The sequence below is a fragment of the Saccostrea cucullata genome, unplaced genomic scaffold, assembly GCF_032062105.1.
Source record: "Saccostrea cucullata isolate Sc308-1 unplaced genomic scaffold, CSIRO_AGI_Scuc_v1 ctg6873, whole genome shotgun sequence".
Lineage (NCBI taxonomy): Eukaryota > Metazoa > Mollusca > Bivalvia > Ostreida > Ostreidae > Saccostrea > Saccostrea cuccullata.
Window position 1 is genome coordinate 7,137 of NW_026928010.1, and position 26,070 is coordinate 33,206.

Here is a 26,070-nt window from a genome sequence, read left to right on the forward strand (position 1 = left end):
TGGAATGCTTGTTATTTGACACCACTTATTATGTGTTGTGTATAATAACTGACACATGTGGAGGAATCAGGCAATCCCTGGCAAGCTCTGTGGTGTTATATGTAGGAAAGACATAACTAGAGCTGGACTTAGTGATTAATTTTCCCAATAATTACCAATCATACTTAATAGTCTTTTCATCATTCGTGTCAAACCAAATGTTCCAATATATAAAAGGGGACAATCAATTTAAAGTGTGATTTTTAGACGGTGGCTATATATAGCCACAGGCTATTGCTGCTGGTCTGTGTAAACACACGGGGACCCTTGCGGCGATTTTTGCGGAGTCAAAATAATGAAAGTAGACTTATTTCGATGTTTGAAAATAAAATATACACAGTTAACAAATACTTTCAAGTTATTTCAAAGACATTTCGTTGATGGATACAAAGCCTAATTCCTTATATTTGCCGTTATCAATATTTCTCGCCTCATGAATATTCATTGAGTTACGCCGAACTAAACTAACTCGTACACCAACCGACTCGTATATTTGTATGCAAACTACAGATGTCAATTCGTACATTTTTTTTTCGTTTTTTCTCACATGTTCGAAAAATCCGTTTTGTACGCACATTGTGTTTCTTTAAAATTACCAATTAATTGTTGAAAAATATTTGAAGATTTCAATGTATGATTGTTTCACTATCTAACTCCAAAATCAAATACCAGTAATTATTGCTAAACAACACACGGCTGTTTCTTGAATACTGCTTTGTGAATTTCTTTTTTTTTACAATAAAACTTAAAAATAGTTTATTGAAATTTAACAAACTTTGTCTTTTTGTTTGAATTTCTTATATCTGTTTACAATGCTATATTCGTAAAACGAATATATGTATTTTAGAAAAGAAGAAAAATCAGTTAATAAAGTGGTTGTTGGAGGTATATGATGCCATAAAATTTGCTAAGTTTATTATCATTCTAGTTTTTAAAAATAAGACTTTGTCTGATTATCTCGGACACAAAAACGACTCAACGGATAAAAATTTGTCAAAGCTATAATTACAAAGACTATAACGGACAATTTACCCATATATTTAATTCCTATTTAGAAACTCTAAGTTACGTGCCTCTAGTAAATTTACCCTTTAAAGGGTGTACAAAAAAGGTACTCAAATACATGTGCATGAAATAATACTATTATTAGGATTTTATGCGATTTTAGTGGGCTAAATTTAGGTGCATCTTCTGGTATGTTCACAAAGCAGTAAATAAGTATTGCGCAATGATTTGCAGGGTTATTGCATAATTATTAGAATATTACGTATGAGAAATACCATCATCGCAAACCATAGCCAAAATGTACGATCCTATCCCATTCTGGAGAAAGCTCCACGCGCATATATACATACTCCGATCGTAACTTGAGACGACGGAAAATAGAGACAGAAAAATATTTTGTTATTCTTTTTTTTTTCTATCTTTTTTTTCGAGCAGTATACGAGGGTTGTCGTGTACAAAGCGTTTTTCTCGAAAAATAGTAGGCGCTGCAAGATGAAATTTTTCGCAAGTATTTATTTATCATATTTTAGTGTATCTGAATTCTTTTGATAAAATATAGACAAAAAATTAATACTTCATTAACATGCTTCAATGTACTTACGCACAAAAAAAAAACGGTTTTACAAATAATACATGAGTATTGTTTCGAAATAAAAGTATTAAATAGTAATTTGGAAAACATTATCCTATTTTTTATTCACTATATATTGTGTCGTCTTTTGGAAAATTTAAGGACATTTGCTTAATTATTTTATCAATTTATCAAACATCCGAAATGGGGAAAGTGGTAAATCCAACACACGAAAAACGGCGGCGTTCGATGACGATACTACGCACTGGAAAGCAGTTCAGTTTTTTCCTCTTTAGTGTACTAGAGAAATGGGAGTTTTCAAATCGAAAGGTAGAACAAACAGCTACAGGAATAGCGGAAGGTGCTGTCAATGTTGACAGCCAATATACTAAAAGTATATAAGATTCTTTAGTTGAATGATAGTAAAAATATTGTCCATAACTTTAGTACTAATAATTCTTCACAAGGTCCAATTTGTGCGCGAGATTGGTTTCTGGCTGTTATTTGAAGAATTAAGGAAACTCAACTACGTGCATCAATGAAATTCCTTAATCTAAATTGGAATTATCCAACTTGTTTTAAGCAAAGAGGAAACGAGACGCTGCTTTAGACATTTTGACATCATTATCATCCGTGTGTCGTAAGGCGACAAAACGCATTAAATGAAATCTGATAATTTGCAACTGTTTATTTATGCATATACCTATTTGAAGTTTGCTATGTTTTTGTAATGAAAATTGTAATAGGATAGTAACAATTTTAGAAAACAGTGACAATTCATAACACTTTATACTTTTTAGTACAAAAAATATAAATTTATATATTAAAATACAGGTAGATATGTATTGTGAAAAATTGAAATAAACTTTTATAATTTCCATATCATTTTACAAAATCTTAAAACATTTTTCTTATAAAATGCCAGTCGCCATTTGACGTAGCGGGTTTGCTTTGGACTCGCGGACCTGAAGAAGTCCATCCTTACCGGCGTCGCGGATTCGACTCCCACTGCGTGACATGGATATCGGCCCTTAATTCAGATTGAGATGCCGTGTCGCAGTAATTGCTAGCCAGAAAAATATCCTTTGCTGCTAAAAATTTTATCCTCGAAAGGGCTGTTAAACAAACAAAATCATTCATGCCACCGTCTTTCAGTACTCACAGTACTTTGATCTTTTAGAATATGTGACTTAATTAACTCAAGAAAAGTAAATTTCTTATTTGGTAACATGTATTACATATCAAAATGCCCCCCTCCTAGTTTTATTAGCTCACCTGAGCCGAAGGCTCAAGTGAGCTTTTCTGATCACATTTTGTCCGGCGTCCGTCTGTCTGTCTGTCCGTCTGTCTGTAAACTTTTCACATTTTCGACTTCTTCTCAAGAACCGCTGGGCCAATTTCAACCAAACTTGCCACAAAGTATCCTTGGGTGAAGGGGATTCAAGTTTGTTCAAATGAAGGGCCACGCCCTTATTCAAGGGGAGATAATTGGGAATTAATGAAAATTTAGTGGTATATTTTAAAAATCTTCTTCTCAAGAACCATCAAGTTTGTTCAAATCATGACCCCGGGGGTAGGGCGGGGCCAAAATGGCCGACCAAAGTTTTACATAGAAATATATAGGAAAATTCTTTAAAAATCTTCTTCTCAAGAATGACAAAGCCATAATTCATCATATATATATGGAAGCATGTTCAGGTAGTGTAGATTCAAGTTTGTTCAAATCATGACCCCCGGGGGTAGGGCGAGGCCAAAATGGCCGATACAAAGTTTTACATAGAAATATATAGGAAAATTCTTTAAAAATCTTCTTTTCAATATTTTCTAAAAAATAGCAAATCCATGATTGGTCATGGGACTACTTTTGGATTTAAACTTTACAATAAAAAGCCATTTTATACTAGTCCTACCCTTGGTGCTCAGGAGAGCGATGTGGCCCATGGGCCTCTTGTTCCCCACACACTCATACTCACGCTAAGTCATAAATGCAGGGACATGTTTTTTTAAAATGAAAGATGTTGAACTTTAGGAAATCTACACATTGCTCACTGAAGAGTTAAAATTGCATGGTACTGGTAGTATTATGCAATTTATGTGATCTACCCTTTGGTTTAAAAGAGAATAAATGGCAATGTACAGAAAAGATGTAATTTGAAATGACCTAGCTTGTACAGCATATTTTTAAGGAAGATTACTGTAATCACTATATTTTCATGACACCTTTTTGCAAAGATGTTTTTTTAGTATTTATAACCGAGACTGAATTTTCAGTTTTTGTATATGATAAATATATCATGATAATTAGATATCAAGAATTTGAATTTGCTACAGGATTATTGGTTTCACATGTTTATTTTAGCAATATAGTGAAAGCTATATATTTCACGTAGCAAGTGTCTAGTGATACTTATTTAGGAATATGCAGTCAGTGATATATAAGATTTTGAATAGAAGGAAAAATGGACATAGCCAGGTGAGTTTCGGCGAGGGGTCTGGGGGCCGCCTACCCCCAGCGGGTGCAGGGCAGAGCCCTGGTAGGGGGCCCAGGGGGGCGAAGCCCCCCGGCCGAAAACGAAATTCAGCATTTTTGACTCACTTTTCTTACCTCTCAGGCCATTAAAAAAGTACTTTCCTGTTACTATCAATTAGCAAATTTTACCTAGAAAAAGTCAATTAGAAAATAATTTTTACCTTTTCACCTATTTGTTTGACAGATTTTTGACAGATTGAATTGGTTTTTTTTTAAAAAATTACTTGTCTATAAAAACATATAGACATCTTAAGTATGAAATTATAGTATAGATGGGTAAAATGTTACACTGAAAATTCTACATATTTATTCCCTTTCACATACATTGGTCAGGACTTTAATTCATATTTCAAAAAAATATTCAGTTAAAAATTTAAGATTTTTTAAACACTTGGTGATGTACAGTACCCCCTAAATATTGAAATTTTCTGCAATCTTAGACTTTTCATAAAATAATCTTTAAACTGATTTATTTTTTGTTTTGACATTTTGTACAAGATTAGCAGAAAAAAAATTAAGAAAATGGAATTTGATACAAAATTCTAGTACATTAAAACCTCCCCAAATGTGAAAACGATGTTGTCTCCACACACACACAGACACACACAATAAATGAGAATAAATTTTTGTATTTTCAGTTTGAGGAAATTCTTTAAGAATTTCTAGGTCTTAGTCACGTCTTAGCTTAACATTTGATATTTTCATTTTGAGGAAATTCTGTAAGAATTCATACATTTATTAGTAAGGTCTTAAAATTATATTTATCTAGATATAGACATTTGGCAAATGTCTGATATCTAGCAAATGATTTGCTGTCGTTTACGGGGAACCCCTCACTTATTGAGGCTGTCGCACAATCAATTTTCGATCGAAAATTATAAAACACAAACAAATCTTTTCGGAAGTAACCACGCTTTATGTCTCTTAATGTACATATATGTCATCTCAAGTGCATGTGTTGTTTCTACGACTTCGCTCAAATATCGTTGTCTGCGACGCCATTAGATGACACTATGGATCTAATCAAACTTCCTTGAAAAAAGAGCGCACTCAAGGGAAGGTACTCTAGATCATGGAAATAGTTGCGATAAAATCTATGGATTTCACGTATCATCCCCGGCAAAATCCTAATGACGGAAATTTCATAGCCGGCAAAATTTAGCATACAGGCGGTTAATTTTATATATTTATTGAAAACACTGTGGCAGTATATAAATGAATACAGGTAATAGTATTATTGTCAGGACTGAAACATGTAATATTAAAACCTAAGCATATTAGATGATGAAATTACCATTTCATGAACTTTCTTATCTTTTATTGTAGTGTGAAGAGCTGGGTGGAAAGTCTGAGCAGGAACATTGAAAACTTTGACAAGGAACTTCAGGTTTCAACAATTGTAAGTTTGTACCCTAGAGTATGCAGAGAAGTAATGAAATAGTACCAGACTAATTTTTTTCATAAATGCCTGATTGCAATTCTTCTAATTTCCAGGGACTTCATTTTCAGAGCAAATGTTTAATGATAGTTTTCTTTTGCACAATTCTTATCCAACATGATCAAGAGACTGAACATTTGGAGGAACAAAATGGTTATGTTAGAAAAAAAAAGTTAGAAATACACAACCATGAATAAAAACTTAAAAAATAGATTCTTTTAAGGTTTGTTGGGTTTAGACAAGAACAGAACAGATGGGACCAGGTTCATCCGTAGCTGTAAACAAACACTATTATTTCAGGTGTAGGTAACAGTTGTATAAAAATCAATAAATCAATCTTTATTGTCAAGCTTTTTCATTCCATTTAATTATAAATTATTAGCTCACCTTGGCTTTTCTGATCACAATTTGACTGGCGTACATCTTTCTAGTGTTTGCCTGTGAACTTTTAAGATTTTTTACTTCTTCTCAGAACCACTGGAAAAAACTACATTTCCCACAAAGCACCCTTTGGTAAAGGGAAATCAGTTGTTCAAGTGAAAGGCAAGACCCATTCTTTGTGAGAGCTCATTGATAATTGCCTGTACAAATCATGCAGACACAAATGATAGCAACAAATGGCATCTAATGGAAGCAAATGTGTGTAATAAAAACTGTATAGGAATATTCTCCCACTTGCAAATGTAGAACTTTGGTCAGCTGTTGTAGAGTCTGGGGATGTGATTGCCTATCGGAAATCATGTCAATCCATTTTGTCCAATGCTGCTTAATTTGGATTAAATCTAGCGATTTAGATGACTGTGACAGAAACAAGTTGCTGTTGCTTTGCAAGAATGGGAGTGTCAAACGAGCCATATGTGGCTGTGTATTGTGAGATTGCAATACGGCTCTAGGATGCTGCAAAATTGAATGGGTATGTGTAGTTAGAACATGGTTAGAGTACCTTTATCCATTAAAGTCCATTGAATTCAAACCAAATCAATCTTACTTTCTTATAATACTGTTTTCCATTTCATTACACTACCACCACCAACTTTTTTAATGTCCTGGAGGCAGTTATCTGTCTAACATTCATTACAAAGCATCAGCACTCTTAAACTTATAAGAGGCTTTCAGATAAACATTCTGGACTAGCAGCTAAACCAAAATGTTCAGCAGTGATGCTGTGATCGTACTCTATTGATCTGAGATCTTTGAAGTTGATATTTGGGGTGTTGTGGGGTCACAAGGGCATGGATAATCCTCTTGCAATAATTCGTAGTCAACTGAAAATGGTCTGGTTAAGATCGCTTCATGGCAGTTCAGGATAGCTAATGCTTTAGATGACGTCATTGCGTTACATTTATGCAATTTACGTAATCCTCTGAAGTGATGCTGTGCTGCTGATGTCACACATAGTCTACCGTATTTTTTGCAAAAATTGGGTGTTTGATGCTAATGGTTTATGTTTTCTAGGTTAGATATGGCGCTGTTCGTAACATTAAAACCTCTTGCAATTGTAAATTGTGGAACCCCTGTTCCAGTCACCCATTTTCCTTTTTGTGCTATGAAACAACAGTAACATTCAGATGCAGCATTTTTAGGAAGCGTCATTTTTCAGATAAAACCAGATTCAATTTATCGAGATTACCCGCTTTTGATAGCCCCTTTGTACCAAAAAGGAATTAGCTACGAGTTAATCTTCAACAAATGAATATTGAGTTCTATCAAAAGGTTTGGGGGAAATTATCAAAATCGAACGTTCTTATAGCCTAAGATTCGTTTTATCTGAAAAATGCTTCCTAACACTGCTGCATCTGAATGTTTCATATTGTTTCATAGCATGTAACACTAAATGGGTGAACGGAGCAGGGATTTTTCCACAATTTTACAATTCCAGAGGTTTTAATGTTACGAACATCGCCATATCTAACCTAGAAAACATAAACCATTAGCATCAAACACCCAATTTTCGCAAAAAATACGGTAGACTATGTGTGACATCAGCAGCACAGCATCAGGTCTTCAGAGGATTACGTAAATTGCATAAATGTAACGCAATGACGTCATCTAAAAAAGCATTAGCTATCCCTGAACTAAGATCATTTAACCAGACCATTTTCAGTTGACTACGAAATTGCAAGAGGATTATCCATGCCCTTGTACAGACACAACACCCCAAATATCAACTTCAAAGATCTCAGAAATAGAGTACGATCACAGCATAAGACTGCTGAACATTTTGGTTTAGCTGCTAGTCCAGAATGTTTATCTGAAAGCCTCTTATAAGTTTAAGAGTGCTGATGCTTTGTAATTAATGTTAGACAGATAACTGCCCAAAACCATTAAAAAAGTTGGTGGTGGTAGTGTAATGAAATGGAAAACAGTATTATAAAAAGTAAGATCCAAGTAGTCTTTTACATTTCAATGGACTTTAATGGATAAAGGTACTCTAACCATGTTCTAACTACACATACCCATTCAATTTTGCAGCATCCTAGAGCCGCCATATTGCAATCTCACAATACACAGCCACATATGGCTCGTTTGACACTCCCATTCTTGCAAAGCAACAGCAACTTATTTCTGTCACAGTCATATAAGGAGTCGCTAGATTTAATCCAAAAATTAAGCAGCATTGGACAAAATGGATTGACATGATTTTTTTTAATAGGCAATCACATCCCCAGACTCTACAACAGCTGACCAAAGTTCTACATTTGAAGTGGGAGAATATTCCTATACAGTTTTTATTACACACATTTGCTTCCATTAGATGCCATTTGTTGCTATCATTTGTGTCTGCATGATTTTAAAATCAGGAAATTGTCCATAGCTCTCACAAAGAATGGGTCTTGCCTTTCACTTGAACAACTGATTTCCCTTCGGATTAACAAGGGTGCTTCAATAAATGACACATTTTTTCCAGTGGTTCTGGAGAAGAAGTAAAAAATCTTAAAAAGTTCACAGGCAAACACTAGAAAGATGTACTGCCAGTCAAATTGTGATCAGAAAAGCCAAGGTGAGCTAATAATTTATAATTAAATGGAATGAAAAAGCTTGGACAATAAAGATTGATTTATTGATTTTTATACAAGGTAAAACCTACACCTGAAATAATAGTGTTTGTTTACAGCTACGGATGAACCTGGTCCCATCTGTTCTGTTCTTGTCTAATAATACATAACCTTAAAAGAATCTATTTTTTAAGTTTTTATTCATGGTTGTGTATCCCTAACTTTTTTTTTCTAACATAACCATTTTGTTCCTCCAAATGTTCAGTCTCTTGATCATGTTGGACAGAATTGTGCAAAAGAAAACTATCATTAAACATTTGCTCTGAAAATGAAGTCCCTGGAAATTAGAAGAATTGCAATCAGTCATTTATGAAAAAAATTAGTCTGGTACTTTTCATTCATTCTGGCATTCAAGGGTACAAACAAAACAATTGTTGAAACCAAAATTCCTTGTCAAATTTTCTATGTTCCTGCTGTTTTTCCACCCAGCTCTTCACACTACAATAAAAGATAAGAAAGTTCATGAAATGGTAATTTCATCATCTAATATGCTTTTTTTAATATTACATGTTTCAGTCCTGACAATAATACTATTACCTGTATTCATTTATATACTGCCACAGTGTTTTCAATAAATATAACCGGCAAAATTAACCGAACTATTCGAAATTTTCCGGCTATGAAATTTCTCGTCATTAGGGTTTTGCCGGGGCTGATACGTTGAAAATAGATTTTATCGCAACTATTTCCTATGATTGTTTAGAGTACCTTCCCTTGAGTGCGCTTTTTTTCAATGCAAGTTTGATTAGATCCATAGTGTCATGTAATGGATTTTTAACAACGAAATATTTGAGCGAAGTCGTGGAGAAACAACACATGCACTTGAGATGACATATATGTACATTAAGAGACATAAAGCGTGGTTAAACAAAAGATTTGTTTGTGTTTAATAATTTTCGATTTAAAATTGATTGTGCGACAGCCTCAATAAGTGAGGGGTTCCCCGTAAACTTACAGCAAATCATTTGCACTTTAAGATACACGACATTTGCCAAATGTTATATCTAGACCAATATAATTTTAAGACCTTACTAATAAATGTATGAATTCTTACAGAATTTCCTCAAAATGAAAATATCAAATGTTTAGCTAAGACGTGACTAAGACCTAGAAATTCTTAAAGAATTTCCTCAAACTGAAAATACAAAAATTTATTCTCATTTGTGTGTGTGATCTCTTGAAATACAGAGACAACATCGTTTTCACATTTGGGGAGGTTTTAATGTACTAGAATTTTGTATCAAATTCCATTTTCTTAATTTTTTTTCTGCTAATCTGTACAAAATGTCAAAACAAAAAATAAATCAGTTTAAAGATTATTTTATGAAAAGTCTAAGATTGCAGAAAATTTCAATATTTAGGGGGTACTGTACATCACCAAGTGTTTAAAAAATCTTAAATTTTTAACTGAATATTTTTTTGAAATATGAATTAAAGTCCTGACCAATGTATGTGAAAGGGAATAAATATGTAGAATTTTCAGTGTAACATTTTACCCATCTATACTATTATTTCATACTTAAGATTTCTATATGTTTTTATAGACAAGTAATTTAAAAAAAAACCAATTCAATCTGTCATAAATCTGTCAAACAAATATGTGAAAAGGTAAAAAGTATTTTCTAATTGACTTTTTCTAGGTAAAATTTGCTAATTGATAGTAACAGGAAAGTACTTTTTTAATGGCCTGAGAGGTAAGAAAAGTGAGTCAAAAATGCTGAATTTCATTTTGAAATTTCCCCTGGGCCCCCTACCAGGGCTCTGCCCTGGACCCGCTGGGGGCCTAAAGTTTTAGCCAATTAGCCCCCAGACCCCTCGCCGAAACTAGTTTCCTGCTATTCCATCCATTTTTCCTTCTATTCAAAATCTTATTGAAAACACTGACTGCATATTCCTAAATAAGTATCACTAGACACTTGCTACGTGAAATATATAGCTTTCACTATATTGCTAAAATAAACATGTGAAACCAATAATCCTGTAGCAAATTCAAATTCTTGATATCTAATTATCATGATATATTTATCATATACAAAAACTGAAAATTCAGTCTCGGTTATAAATACTAAAAAAACATCTTTGCAAAATAAGGTGTCATGAAAATATAGTGATCTACAGTAATCTTCCTTAAAAATATGCTGTACAAGCTAGGTCATTTCAAATTACATCTTTTCTGTACATTGCCATTTATTCTCTTTTAAACCAAAGGGTAGATCACATAAATTGCATAATACTACCAGTACCATGCAATTTTAACTCTTCAGTGAGCAATGTGTAGATTTCCTAAAGTTCAACATCTTTCATTTTAAAAAAACATGTCCCTGCATTTATGACTTAGCGTGAGTATGAGTGTGTGTGGGGAACAAGAGGCCCATGGGCCACATCGCTCACCTGAGCACCAAGGGTAGGACTAGTATAAAATGGCTTTTTATTGTAAAGTTTAAATCCAAAAGTAGTCCCATGACCAATCATGGATTTGCTATTTTTTAGAAAATGATTGAGAAGAAGATTTTTAAAGAATTTTCCTATATATTTCTATGTAAAACTTTGGTCGGCCATTTTGCTCCCCCCCCCTACCCCCGGGGGTCATGATTTGAACAAAATTGAATCTACACTACCTGAACATGCTTCCATATATATATGATGAATTATGGCTTTGTCATTCTTGAGAAGAAGATTTTTAAAGAATTTTCCTATATATTTCTATGTAAAACTTTGGTCGGCCATTTTGGCCCCGCCCTACCCCCGGGGGTCATGATTTGAACAAACTTGATGGTTCTTGAGAAGAAGATTTTTAAAATATACCACTAAATTTTCATTAATTCCCAATTATCTCCCCTTGAATAAGGGCGTGGCCCTTCATTTGAACAAACTTGAATCCCCTTCACCCAAGGATACTTTGTGGCAAGTTTGGTTGAAATTGGCCCAGCGGTTCTTGAGAAGAAGTCGAAAATGTGAAAAGTTTACAGACAGACGGACAGACAGACAGACGGACGCCGGACAAAATGTGATCAGAAAAGCTCACTTGAGCCTTCGGCTCAGGTGAGCTAATAAAACTAGGAGGGGGGCATTTTGATATGTAATACATGTTACCAAATAAGAAATTTACTTTTCTTGAGTTAATTAAGTCACATATTCTAAAAGATCAAAGTACTGTGAGTACTGAAAGACGGTGGCATGAATGATTTTGTTTGTTTAACAGCCCTTTCGAGGATAAAATTTTTAGCAGCAAAGGATATTTTTCTGGCTAGCAATTACTGCGACACGGCATCTCAATCTGAATTAAGGGCCGATATCCATGTCACGCAGTGGGAGTCGAATCCGCGACGCCGGTAAGGATGGACTTCTTCAGGTCCGCGAGTCCAAAGCAAACCCGCTACGTCAAATGGCGACTGGCATTTTATAAGAAAAATGTTTTAAGATTTTGTAAAATGATATGGAAATTATAAAAGTTTATTTCAATTTTTCACAATACATGTATATCTACCTGTATTTTAATATATAAATTTATATTTTTTGTACTAAAAAGTATAAAGTGTTATGAATTGTCACGTTTTCTAAAATTGTTACTATCCTATTACAATTTTCATTAAAAAAACATAGCAAACTTCAAATAGGTATATGCATAAATAAACAGTTGCAAATTATCAGATTTCATTTAATGCGTTTTGTCGCCTTACGACACACGGATGATAATGATGTCAAAATGTCTAAAGCAGCGTCTCGTTTCCTCTTTGCTTAAAACAAGTTGGATAATTCCAATTTAGATTAAGGAATTTCATTGATGCACGTAGTTGAGTTTTCCTTAATTCTTCAAATAACAGCCAGAAACCAATCTCGCGCACAAATTGGACCTTGTGAAGAATTATTAGTACTAAAGTTATGGACAATATTTTTACTATCATTCAACTAAAGAATCTTATATACTTTTAGTATATTGGCTGTCAACATTGACAGCACCTTCCGCTATTCCTGTAGCTGTTTGTTCTACCTTTCGATTTGAAAACTCCCATTTCTCTAGTACACTAAAGAGGAAAAAACTGAACTGCTTTCCAGTGCGTAGTATCGTCATCGAACGCCGCCGTTTTTCGTGTGTTGGATTTACCACTTTCCCCATTTCGGATGTTTGATAAATTGATAAAATAATTAAGCAAATGTCCTTAAATTTTCCAAAAGACGACACAATATATAGTGAATAAAAAATAGGATAATGTTTTCCAAATTACTATTTAATACTTTTATTTCGAAACAATACTCATGTATTATTTGTAAAACCGTTTTTTTTTTTTTGTGCGTAAGTACATTGAAGCATGTTAATGAAGTATTAATTTTTTGTCTATATTTTATCAAAAGAATTCAGATACACTAAAATATGATAAATAAATACTTGCGAAAAATTTCATCTTGCAGCGCCTACTATTTTTCGAGAAAAACGCTTTGTACACGACAACCCTTGTATACTGCTCGAAAAAAAAGATAGAAAAAAAAGAATAACAAAATATTTTTCTGTCTCTATTTTCCGTCGTCTCAAGTTACGATCGGAGTATGTATATATGCGCGTGGAGCTTTCTCCAGAATGGGATAGGATCGTACATTTTGGCTATGGTTTGCGATGATGGTATTTCTCATACGTAATATTCTAATAATTATGCAATAACCCTGCAAATCATTGCGCAATACTTATTTACTGCTTTGTGAACATACCAGAAGACTGACCTAAATTTAGCCCACTAAAATCGCATAAAATCCTAATAATTGTATTATTTCATGCACATGTATTTGAGTACCTTTTTTTGTACACCCTTTAAAGGGTAAATTTACTAGAGGCACGTAACTTAGAGTTTCTAAATAGGAATGAAATATATGGGTAAATTGTCCGTTATAGTCTTTGTAATTATAGCTTTGACAAATTTTTATCCGTTGAGTCGTTTTTGTGTCCGAGATAATCAGACAAAGTCTTATTTTTAAAAACTAGAATGATAATAAACTTAGCAAATTTTATGGCATCATATACCTCCAACAACCACTTTATTAACTGATTTTTCTTCTTTTCTAAAATACATATATTCGTTTTACGAATATAGCATTGTAAACAGATATAAGAAATTCAAACAAAAAGACAAAGTTTGTTAAATTTCAATAAACTATTTTTAAGTTTTATTGTAAAAAAAAAAGAAATTCACAAAGCAGTATTCAAGAAACAGCCGTGTGTTGTTTAGCAATAATTACTGGTATTTGATTTTGGAGTTAGATAGTGAAACAATCATACATTGAAATCTTCAAATATTTTTCAACAAATATTCAGTAATTTTAAAGAAACACAATGTGCGTACGAATTTGATTTTTCGAACATGTGAGAAAAAACGAAAAGAATGTGTACGAATTGACATCTGTAGTTTGCATACGAATATACGAGTCAGTTGGTGTACGAGTTAGTTTAGTTCGGCGTAATGCAATGAATATTCATGAGGCGAGAAATATTGATAACGGCAAATATCAGGATTTAGGCTTTGTATCCATCAACGAAATGTCTTTGAAAGAACTTGAAAGTATTTTTTAACTATGTACATTTTATTTTCAAACATCGAAATAAGTCTACTTTCATTATTTTGACTCCGCAAAAATCGCCGCAAGGGTCCCCGTGTGTTTACACAGACCAGCAGCAATAGCCTGTGGCTATATATAGCCACCGTCTAAAAATCACACTTTAAATTGATTGTCCCCTTTTATATATTGGAACATTTGGTTTGACACGAATGATGAAAAGACTATTAAGTATGATTGGTAATTATTGGGAAAATTAATCACTAAGTCCAGCTCTAGTTATGTCTTTCCTACATATAACACCACAGAGCTTGCCAGGGATTGCCTGATTCCTCCACATGTGTCAGTTATTATACACAACACATAATAAGTGGTGTCAAATAACAAGCATTCCATCTTTCCAGCTTCAGTGCTTAAAACCTATAATGCAGTCTCCATTAGTATTTTAAACATGATTTATATGTATACTATATTACTGAGCGCAGATAAAATAATCATTTGCGAAGTCAATCTCTGTTTCAGTAATTTCTAATTAGTAACCCATGGGTGCCTCTCACCCTTGTATAATGTCAAAATCAACCTGTCAGCTTCAGTACCCGAAAAAAATGTACTTCTCCTTGAAAAATGCTTACTTGAATTTAATTAGCGTTTAGAGATATAAAGCTTACTTTTCTTTATCTGGCATATTGGTTCCAGCGCTGAGTATGGGTAGTAAAAACACAAGAAGAAACATCCTTCGAATATGATAGCTTGTCGCCATGATGTCTCGTTTTGGTGTATATCAACATATAAACTAGTTCCCTGTCCAATTCGCTAGACTGTAAGGAATCTGCGAATGTACAGTAATTGCCAATAAAAAGACACGTTTTTTTCCAGCTTTAACGATATGCAATTTTTTACTTGAATATTATTATTAAAAGAAACCGGAGACTTATATGCGGTTTTATTCGATTCATTTAATTACGAATGAGTTTTGGAACGAGTTAATTAGTATGAGGACTAGTTTATTACAGTTGGAAAATGCAAAGTGAGTGTTGAGACTAACAGCTGATTTTAAAAGACTTTCCATTCTGTTTACTACCCTAAGTAGAATTTGGTCATAATACATGAATTGCTTCCTTAAAAAGGGTTCACAGTGAGCATGTAGATTCCATAACATTATGTAAATAGTTTTTGTTTTATAGAATTTCTTATATTGTAGGTTCAGATAAACCCATATTAGAAAGTTTGAATTTGTTCTACCATGAATCTGAGGTAACAAGTCGAGGGGAATCTCCAACACAAAGTTCTAAAGAGGTTCAGTGTTTGTTTTGTCCAGACAAATTCAATATCAGCAGCCAGAAAGAGGATCTTTTGAAGCATCTGGCCCTGGAACACAAGTTTGTCATAGGAGATGTCAACCTCATCACTGATCTAAAAAAGTGAGTTACATCAGGTTATACTAACAGTTAGAATAAAGTACATTTACTGCAAAATGTGATCGTATTGAGTTTTTAAACACAAATATTGAAGATCAGGTGCATATTGTTTTGTGAATGTCTTATCTACATTGTACCAGTATTTTTTTGTCTTTGGTTACAAAGAGACAGTTACTACTTCCTAGTATGGCTTAGCTGGATATAGTAATACCCTGATAATTTTCATGATATTTGGAGATGACTGCCACAGCAATAAGGACTCACTTATCCTGTTGTACAATACATTTCTTTTTGTACATACAGGTATCTCACCTACTGGAGACAGCGGTTTTTAGAAGAGGATGTTACAAATTTTTGTTCTGTTATTACTACCAGCACCAAACAAGAAAACTTAAAAGGTAAACTTTGTTCTTTGAAATCTGTTGCATACATGTAAAAGGAAAAGATAAAAAAAAACTTGACAGGAGTCAACTCTGATACTGTCAGCTATTGGAGTCGTATGTGTTGTGGTATAGTGTTCTTGTCAGGTCTTCAAAAAAAGTTATGCTTCTTGTCTTTAGATTTGACTCAGTATTTACAATTAAAGGTAAACATTTGGCAGCAAATAAAAAGTATTATCAGAGCTGTTTGATGATTGCAGTAGGAAGTGAATAAAGTGCTTGTTTAGTTTTCACAGATGAGCTAGGGTATTTACTTTTATTAAAAACTGCTGCTTGCAAAATAGAGCTGATGCCAATACATGTATTTAGCATTGACAGGACTGAGTAGTCCTTTACCAATGTTTGTTTCTTGTTATAGATTCAAATGAACAGTATTACTTGTTGTGTGATGTCCTTGCTGAAGATAAAACACTGAGAGAATTTTTACAGAAAAAGAAACTAGTAAGTTAAGAGTACTGCTAGAAATGCAATGCCATGTGAATAAAACTGATATCCACAAGAATCATGACCCAGAAAAAATCAATCTAATGTCCTCCTTTATTTTTTTAAGTGTATTTTAAAAGTGTTTTATTTATTTTACAATAGGAAAAAGTTTTAGCCCAGCAGCAAAAGGAGAGAGAAGATGAAAACTTCTGTAGAACTTGTCTATTCTGTAGAGATCATTTTACTGGAAACAGGTGAGGTATTATCTCGACAACTTCTGGAGATCGATTCTTTCTGTACTGTTACAGTAATGATCACTTTACAGGTTACAGTTGAGGTAATGTCATTTTAATATTTTTGGATACATGTCTGTATTTTCACAGTGCTGTTTTTGTTTCAGGGCTGACATGTTTGATCACATGACCCATGATCACGGATTCAGTGTTGGGCGGCCAGATAATCTGGGTATGATATTTAAAATTTTTTGCTCATTAATTATGTACATTTGTAATTGATTATTGATGCATATAACCAAAATGACTCTCAGATCCAAGACCGAATTTGGTGAAAACATTTTCAAATGGCTGGGATACTGTAGACCTGGCTACATATTCTGTTTAGCATCCTTGGCAGAAAGCAGCTTTAGCTATGAAATGAAAGAATACTGGATACATGTATTGCTAAATATCTTGCATATATAAACATAAACATAATCATGCATTCTTAAATGCAGGAGATCAAATCTATGTCATCCATCTCCATGTTGAAAAAATACTTCCTGCCATTGATCAGATACTAGATGTAATATATTTATAGCATTTATATATATATACTGCAGTTTAAATTGTGTTGATAAACTTTAAAGTTTATCTGATACTAGATGAAATATATTTGTAGCATTTATATATTCTGCTGCTGTTTAAATTGTGTTGAAAAACTTTTTAAGTTGGCCCAAAAGAGTGTTATATACATTCTACTTTGTCAAGTGTCTGTACAGGTTGGCAATAGTATATTATAAAGGTTTTTTTTAATTGTACACAGAAATTTAGACACATTTTTTAATCATTACTATTCCTTGCAGTTTACACAGATGAACTCCTTGATGACCTACAAGAAAAGTTAGACAAGTATGTTCAAACATTTTAATTTTTCTTTATATTTTAACCCAGTATAAAGATTACAAGAAACAAGAAATTTCACTCCTGACTTGAAACTTACTGGTACACAGTGACTGTAAATATTTGTTGTTGCAAATCAGACACTGTGAGACAGTGAAAGAGGAAAGCTAAATCATGAATAGTTATGTAAAGGTATTATATCAAATCTTCAGGGAATTGACATGTGACACTTTTTTTTCCCTAGTTTACAGTGTTTATACTGTGAGCGAACATTCAAAGACAAGATAGTTTTAAAGGAACACATGAGGAAAAAACAACATAAAAAAGTCAACCCCAAAAACAGAAAGTATGACAAGTTCTACATCATAAACTACCTGGTGAGTGATCTATGTTATAAGTATACTAGTAGGCTACATATATATAGTACATGTAAAATGGATATGTTCCTCTTTTTTTCATACTGCTGCTTTTCTTTCTAAAAAATTCTTTGTCCTTTAATAGTTAGCTCCTGAGAAACTGTAATTTGCCATTCTCATGTTAGTGAAATGCAAACAGGTCAGAAAGGATAATTTTGATAAGTTTAAAGCATAGTTTTTAATACACTTTAAGTGTACATAAATAAAACTTTAAAGTATATCCGAATAAAACTCACTTTACTGAATGAATGAATTCATTATAAGCATGTTTGCTGTAACCAGTGCATGATTTACTGTAGTCAAAGAGATGAAAATCAAGAAATGAGAGGTCAAAACAGAAAACTCAAGTTTAAGGTTGTCAGAAAGTGAAGACTGTAATTTGGCTTTGTTCCAGTTTTTAGCTCACCTGAGCCAAAGGCTCAAGTGAGCTTTTCTGATCAAAATTTGTCCGTTGTCTGTCGTCGTCGTTGTTGTTAACTTTTCACATTTTCGACTTCTTCTCAAGAATCACTGGGCCAATTTCAACCAAACTTGGCACAGTATCCTTAGGTTAAGGGGATTCAAGTTTCTTCAAATGAAGGGCCACACCCTTATTCAAGGGGAGATAATTCAGAAATAGTGAAAATTTGATGGTATATTTTAAAAATCATCTTCTCAAGAACCACTGTGCCAGTAAAAGATAACTTATAAGAAAGCATCCTCATGCAGGTAGTATAGATTCAATTTTTTTCAAATTATGACCCCGGGGGTAGGGCGGGGCCACAATGGCCGATCAAAGTTTAACATAGAAATATATAGGAAAATTCTTTAAAAATCTTCTTCTCAAGAACCACTCTGCCAGGAAAGATGAAACTTATAGGGAAGCATCCTCAGGTAGTGTAGATTCAAGTTTGTTCAAATAATGACCCCCGGGGTAATGGCGGGGCCCCTACGGCAGATCAAAGTTTTACAGAGAAACATATGGGAAATTCTTTAAAAATCTTCTTCTGAAGAAGAGCAAGGGCATGAACGATCATATTTACAAGGAAGCATCCTCAGATAGTGTAGATTCAGGTTTGTTCAAATCATGACCCTTGGGGGTAGGGCGGGGCCACAATGGCCGATCAAAGTTTTACATAGAAATATATAGGGAAATTCTTTAAAAATCTTCTTCTCAAGAATAGCAAAGGCATGAATGATCATATTTATATGGAAGCATCCTCAGGTAGTGTAGGTTTAGGTTTGTTCAAATCATGACCCCTGGGGGGTAGGGCGGGGCCACAACATTGAATCCAAGTTTTACATAGAGACATATAGAAAAAAAAACTTCTTTTCAAGAATATCAAAGCCATGATTAGTCATATTCATATAGATGCATTCTCAAGTAGTGTAGATTCAATTTTGTTCAAGTCATGACCCCTGGGGGTAGGATGAGGCCACAATGTAAGTTCAAATGTAAAGGGCAATAAAACCACAAGTAGTCAAAGAAATATACAAGCATCCTTAGTGTTGATTAAGTTTGTTCAAATCATACCCTTTTAATGATTGGTTGGGACCACTATTGGGTTTAAACTTTTCAATAGTAAACTTATTTAGAACTGCTTTTTTCCTAGCCAGATTGCTCAGGTGAGTGATGTGGCCCATGGGCCTCTTGTTTCAGTTTGTGATTCTATGAGAAATATTGGCTGACAGGAAATGGGAATAAGTTCAGAGAATATTTTATGATAATTGTATATTAATATACTGGTAACAAAAATTGAAATTGGGAGGAGTTAGGAGTGTAAATGTATATCTTTTCTGATTGTATGTTATATTTGATTGACAGAAGTTTGAGAGGAGTTGGGAAGTGTATATCAGTTTGTGATTGTATGATAATTGTTGATTGACAGGAGATGGGGAGGAGTTGGGAGGTGTATAATAGTTTGTGATTGTATGATAATTGTTGATTGACAGGAGATGGGGAGGAATTTGGAGGTGTATAACAGTTTGTGATTGTATGATAATTGTTGATTGACAGGAGATGGGGAGGAGTTGGCAGGTGATCCAGGCAGAGCCAGATGAGGAGGGAGGAGAGGACACAGAGACAGATAATGATGAGTAAGAGAGGGGAACCATGTCACTGTTTTAATCAGATTCTTGGAATCTCTGTTATTGATCTCTGAAGGGTCCTATGAGGGTCTGTATGACGATACTGTATTGGTATATTGGAATCGCTTGGTGTTAATTTCTTTTAAATTTGTCCTTAACAATAATTTGTAAATTCAAGACACAGTGGACCAATTATATTTAAAAGATTAATATAATTGTAGAAAATATAGACAAACTAGCTTTTTTGGGGGGGGGGGGGGGGGGGGAGTGAAAAAAACAGGAATTTTTAAACCCATGTAGAGAAATTGATACAATGCACTGGTCAGGCTTTTGTATTGACTGTCAGTGTATGTTGAGTACCTGTTAATTTCAGAAGCTGGGGAGACTGGGAAGAAGCGGGGTCACAGGCGGTGTGTCTCTTCTGTGATTTCTCCTCCTGTGTGGCTGACAAACTCACGGCTCATATGCAGGTCAGAATAATCCTAGAAAACAAATCTCACGGCTCATATGCAGGTCAGAATAATCCTAGAAAACAAATCTCACAGCTCATATGCAGGTCAGAATAATCCTAGAAAACAAATCTCACAGCTCATATGCAGGTCAGAATAATCCTAGAAAACAAATCTCACAGCTCATATGCAGGTCAGAATAATCCTAGTAAACAAATCTCACGGCTCATATGCAGGTCAGAATAAAGTAGATTTTGTTTTTTGGTGTTATTGTAATTTTTATTATAACCAGAATGATGTAATTTAAGGATAAACTTTAATTTAAATTTTCCTCCTACACTAGGAACTGCATGACTTTGATTTGAAGGAGGTGAAACTGCGACTGAACTTGAACTTTTACCAACAGATCAAGTTAATCAACTTTATAAGAAGACAGGTGAGTTTTTTGTATAGGGGGCATCTAGAGTACACATGTTTTGTTTGACTTGCTGTGCTGCTCAGACTAAGATTTGTTCCTGAATTCCTTTCAGGTCTACTTAGGGAACTTTTAAGACTGATTTGTTACTGAATTTCTTTCAGGTCTACTTAGGGATCTGTAATGACTTATTTGTCACTGAATTTCTTTCAGGTCTACTTAGGAAACTGTTATGGCTGTGGAGAGAAGTTTGCAGACAAGAGAGAGTTGATGGAACATATGCACACTCAGCAGCATGTGGACAGGTTTCCTGATACAGCTGTGTGGGACCAACCCCAGTAAGTACCATAGAATGCACTGTGTACTCACAGTCTGTAAAGTTTGATGTGATTAAGCCTATTTGAGGGCTGTTGGAAAAAAAAAAATATTGCAATCATCAAAAATTGTTTCACTCCTGAACCTTACCGAGCTATTTTAAGAACTGCTGGTATGATTATATAATGAACAATGAACCCCTTCACTAAAGGTGCAAAATTAATTACCACAGATTTGGGATAAACTGGTCATTTTTGAAAGTGTAACAATTATAGAAAATCTTCTTCACTCTGTACTCCTAGACATATCCAACCTGTGAAATTAATTTCCCTGCGGTTCAGGCCCTACTAAGGAAGATGCTAAATTCATGATATCTTTAAAAACCAGAAGTCTCTGTTGAGACTGTAGCTCTACTGGTTTGTGCTTATAACAAAGGATGAGAAAAGAAGCCATTGCTATTAGACCAAAACTGTAGAAGGAGTAGCGTTTTAAAGGAATTTCACACATTTCTATTTTTAGTAACAATGGCAACACTTTCATCAAAATCAAAAACCGATGAACTACTCTATATATCTTAGAGTAGTCTACTTGTGTGCCAAGTTATATTGCAATCAGACCAAAACTGTAGGAGGAGTAGCGTTTTAAAGGAATTTCACAGGAAAGTAACCATGGCAACACCGTTCATCGAAATCAAAATCTGATGCACTATTCTATATATAATAGTGTAGACTACTTGTGTGCCAAGTTATATTGAAATCAGATCAAAATTATAGGAGGAGTAGAGTTTTAAAGGAATTTCACAGAAAATTCTATTTTTATTAACCATGACAACACCATTCATTGAAATCAAAAATGGATGCACTATTTTATGTATCTTTATGTAGTCTACTTGTGTTCCAAGTCATATTGAAATCAGATCAAAATTGTAGGAGGAGTAATGTTTTAAAGGAATTTCACAGGAAATTATATTTTTAGTAACCATGGCAACACTGTTCATCGAAATCAAAAACCGATGCACTATTTTATGTATCTTAGTGTAGTCTACTTGTGTGCCAAGTTATATTGAAATCAGATCAAAATTGTAGGAGGAGTAGCGTTTTAAAGGAATTTCACAGAAAATTCTATTTTTAGTAACCATGGCAACACCATTCATCGAAATCAAAAACCGATGCACTATTTTATGTATCTTTGTGTAGTCTACTTGTGTGCCAAGTTATATTGAAATCAGATAAAAATTGTAGGAGGAGTAGCGTTTTAAAGGAATTTCACAGAAAATTCTATTTTTAGTAACCATGGCAACACCATTCATCGAAATCAAAAACCGATGCAATATTTTATGAATCTTTGTGTAGTCTACTTGTGTGCCAAGTTATATTGAAATCAGATCAAAACTGTAGGAGGTGTAGCATTTTAAAGGAATTTCACAGAAAATTCTATTTTTAGTAACCATGGCAACACCGGTCATCGAAATAAAAATCCGATGCACTATTTTATGTATCTTTGTGTAGTCTATTTGTGTGCCAAGTTATATTAAAATCAGACCTAAACTTTAGGAGGAGTAGCGTTTTGAAAAATTCTTTACAGACGGACGGACGACGGACGCATTACTATCGCATAAGCTCTTCTGGTCTCTGACCAGTAGAGCTAAAAACTACCGGTATGTTTTGGGGATATATAGCAGGCACACCGAGAAATGTAAGTTCTCAAATAATTACCATAATTTTAGAATTCATATTCCAATATAGGAATCTATTTTTCTCTGTAGGTATTTCTTCCCTACTTATGAGAATGACAATTTACTGTGTCAGCTGGAGGATGATGAAGACTTGGGGAGGGTGGAAGAAATCAAGTCATCGCAGAGGATCTCCCCCCCATCACCACTATACTGACACAGGAGAGTGTTCGGAGGGACATTCTGTCCTGATCAGGACGGTGAGAGACAGGGACATTCTGTCCTGATCAGGGCAGAGTGAGACAGGGACATTAGATCAATCAGGCATTTGTCAGGAGGGACGTTATACACTGACTCAGGAGTGATTCAAGGAACTATGGGCCATGAACAAGGAAATAACCCCGAATCCTGATCACAAGTCCTGATCAGGAAAGTGTAAACATTTTATCAGGATTTATATCATGTGATGAAATTTGTGATATAATAAATTGTTTTTGTTGCTTAAACACTTTTATTTATTTATTTTTTTTTTAGTTTTCCATTAACCAAGAGAAGTGACATTCCATAGATGTATTTTGTAAAGTTATAGTAAAAACTTTAATTGACAAAGGAAAGTAAAATTTGATTTCAAACTGAGGATACACCATAATTTAAAATTCTTCTACTCAAAAATGACTGAATCAATGAAAGCACTGTATTTGTGTACAGTTTCATGTATGAAGAAAATCTTTGTTACTCATATCTCTTTGACAATTAGCAAGGAAGGTCTGATCATGAGCATTGGTCCAATACCAAAAAAAGACCCACAGATTAAGTTCTGAGGCTAGATTGATGAACATGTTAAAAGAACAAACAAGTTTTAATTAATAAGATAATGAGGATATATAATTAATCAACCTAACGATAGGGCAAATAATTATATTCTTGAGTGATGACCTTTGTTTAAACGTTTAAACGTTTAAAAATTCTAAACACAATATTCTGGCTAAGGTTTATTGATAAAAATAACAATATATACTCCCATAACAAACATAAATATCTCAACCAGTGGCAGAACAATGTATTGAATTCAACAACATATATATACTAAAACTATATACACTAACAACGCTTAGAATATGAAAACTGTTAACATGATTACAAGTAAACTTAATGTATCGCTCAACAATGATGTAAATTTGCCATTCAACAATACTATACTTCATGACTTGGTTATCTTTGTACAATATATAACAAGATGTATAACTCTGACAACATCAGCAAGGAACCTAAAACAACAGATATCTGTCCATACAATATTCATATTCTGTCTATAGAACATCCGCAGACTCTTACAACAACAGATATCTGCCCATACAGCATTTAAAGATCCCATTGTCAACAAGAGCTTGATTAAGAGCAAAGTTTACAGTGAGTCGCATCTAAAAACAGATACAGTCCAGTATTTCATTCCTGCATATAGAGCATATTGTCACAATGTTATATTTATAAATTCACATATAATAATCTTTCATTCCTAGGTAAATAGTTCTGGATTTTTCAGATAAATTTAATTCCATTCATGTAATGAGAAAGTCTGATTAAAATATGGTACCAGCCATATATAAATATATAATTCTCATTTAAACTTGAATCTTTCCAGTAGGAAAAGTAATTACAAAGTAGAACCTTGGGTATTACACCAGTATACAAAATATGTAACTATCACACAGCTGATCAACAAAGATAAGTTCAACAGAAAAGAACAAACCATTGCACAAAAAATAAGACTGTAGAAGAGGAGAAATCTGATATTGATATTAATCAAAAGTAGTAGCACATATTTAAATTTAAGACGATAATCCTATATGGAAATATAATTTATGCCAATTCTAATGAATATGAGAGCTCCCAAATAAAGATGGAAGAAAGGATGGGGTGATATGACAGCTACCTGATCACATGATCTGCTAAAGAAGGTATCTTTCAACTTGAAAATTGCCAATGGTCATATTTATCTTAGGTTATTTTTCATCAAATTTTTATCTGTATGGCATACTAATTTTTTTTGAATTATATTTTTATTTCACATTGTAGACCAATGTCATCATTACAGAAAAAAAATCATAGGGTCCTTTCTTTAAAAAACATACAGAATTTTTTATTTAATAAGGCTGCACCTTTACTGATGTAAACTTATAGTTAAGATTTTAGATTTTCCACTTAATTTGTAAAATGTCTGATCAGACCCAAGCTGCAGTAGTGGCTTTTTTAAAGAATTGAAAAGAATCATATTTTTGGAACCAAAGCGTCACAGTTTGCCTAAATTAAGCATTGATATATAGATACACAAGAATTATGTATATTTTGTCTTACTAAAATTATACCCAAACTGTATGAGGAGTAGCATTTTGAAATATTGTTTACAGATGGACAGATAACAGACAACTTATCAGTAGATGAGCTTTTCTGCTCTCTGATAGTAGAGCTGAAAACAATTACTTAAATGATAGACTATTACAGTTTTACATAAATAAACAGAGCATGCTTTGAGTGACATCTTAATTTACAATTGATTCTCCAAATCAAATTATAAAATAAATGTATCAATAAATGAAAAGATGACATATCAATCTCCTCCATGACAAGTCTAACAACTCCTCTTAACCAAGGAACTACCGTTTCCTAAGGAGGCCCATTGTCAGATCTCTCTGATTTGCCTGTTTCTGTCAGATCCACAGGTTCGTCTGCTCCATGACTACCCGACATTTGAATCTCTTCATCAGTGAAGGACGAATTGAGTACCTCCCCCTCTTCTTCAGACCGTGTTAAATCTTCTGAATTCTCAGACGTCAACTGCCATCCGGACATGCCAACTTTGAAATGTGATTTTTTATGTCGCTGCAGATTCCAGCTGCGAGAGAACCGCTTACCACAGATGGGACACACGTGCCGCAGAATGTGGTTGTATCTGTGAAATTTGAGGGATCTGTTGTCTTTGAAGCTCTTACCACAAGTACTGCAGGTGAAGAGTTCGCCTGAGGTACTCCCAAACTCCCCACTGGTGTGCTCATGCTTCTGGGGGAAGGTGGCATTCCGGTTCCGTTTTGGTATGAAGGATGGGTGACCTCTGTCATGGAGCACCATGTGAATCCAAAAGCCTTCTGCTTTTAAC

The 26,070-nt window shown here is 33.9% G+C and overlaps 1 pseudogene; it reads left to right on the plus strand.

Annotated features, from left to right (window-relative positions):
• The first annotated feature begins 15,169 nt into the window (after positions 1 to 15,169).
• Positions 15,170 to 23,422, plus strand: LOC134276155 (zinc finger protein 277-like; annotated as a pseudogene).
• The last annotated feature ends 2,648 nt before the right edge of the window (positions 23,423 to 26,070 follow it).